General features: G+C 49.9%; 1 long non-coding RNA gene across 1 annotated transcript in view; it reads right to left on the minus strand.

Annotated features, from left to right (window-relative positions):
- The window catches only part of LOC115290431, a 9,931-nt gene that overhangs the window by 7,379 nt on the left and 1,495 nt on the right, over window positions 1-1,057 (minus strand). The gene's annotated exons all lie outside the window — the stretch shown is intronic.

A 1,057-nucleotide genomic window follows, 5' to 3' on the forward strand; every position in this document is an offset into this window, starting at 1 on the left:
CTCTGGGAAGCACATTTAACCCCCTAAATGCTGACGAAGGCCCCCCCTTCGAGGTCCACAGCCCCTCCTGAAACAGGAAAGCCCGTGCCACTGTGGGCTCAGGCCATCCCATGGATGTTTCCAGAACGAATTCACGAAATATCACAGCTTGTGTTTAGCAAGGGCTTATCACGTGCCAGCTTCTGTGCCTGCGTCTTCACAGGAAGGGCCCGATTTTGAAACAAACTTACAAGGTGAATGTTCTCATGCCGTGTTTAAGATCAGGAAAACATCTTCAAGTCTAGAGCACGTTAAGATCTAAGGTTTAAGATTCAAAATTTAAAAGCATCCTCTGTTTAAAAACATTTTTTTATGTTTATTTTTGAGAGAGTGAGTGAGGCAGAGAGTAAGCGGGGGAGGGGCGGAGAGAGAGGGAGACACAGAATCCAGAGCAGCTCCAGGCTCCCAGCTGTCAGCACAGAGCCTGATGTGGGGCTCGAACCCACAGATGGCTCCAACTAACAAATGACCTGAGTGGAAGACAGATGCTCAACCCACTGAGCCACCCAGGTGCCCCCAAATTTAAAAGCATCCTTAATCCTAGAGAGATTAAGAATTTTCCTAAAGTCCCACAGGCACGGAACGGTGAACACGGTCCACGACTTGGCTTCAGGCCGCCGGCTGCCTGCTGCTACGCTGCTGCCCCACTGCGGTCCTGACGCTGCTCTGGGCGGCAGGCCTGGCCCCCCGCAGCCCAGCTGAGGTCCCCGAACCATGGACGGGGATCTGAAGACGGCTCACAGCTCAAATCGTATTTCTCCACGAAGCCCTTCTGGCCCGTTGCAAAGCACACCGGTCTCTGTCTTTTTGAATATTGGTGATTTACCTTCTGTGACTCCTGGCTTTGCAGCTGGTTGTGTCCCCTGCGAACTGGGCTGCACCCATTTCTTTCCTTAAGAACAATTTTTCAAATATTTATTTATTTATTTATTTTAAATGTTTTATTTATTTTTGATACAGAGAGAGACAGAGCATGAGAAGGGGAGGGGCAGAGAGAGAAGGAGACACAGAACCAGAG

The sequence above is a fragment of the Suricata suricatta genome, chromosome 4 (assembly GCF_006229205.1).
Source record: "Suricata suricatta isolate VVHF042 chromosome 4, meerkat_22Aug2017_6uvM2_HiC, whole genome shotgun sequence".
NCBI lineage: Eukaryota > Metazoa > Chordata > Mammalia > Carnivora > Herpestidae > Suricata > Suricata suricatta.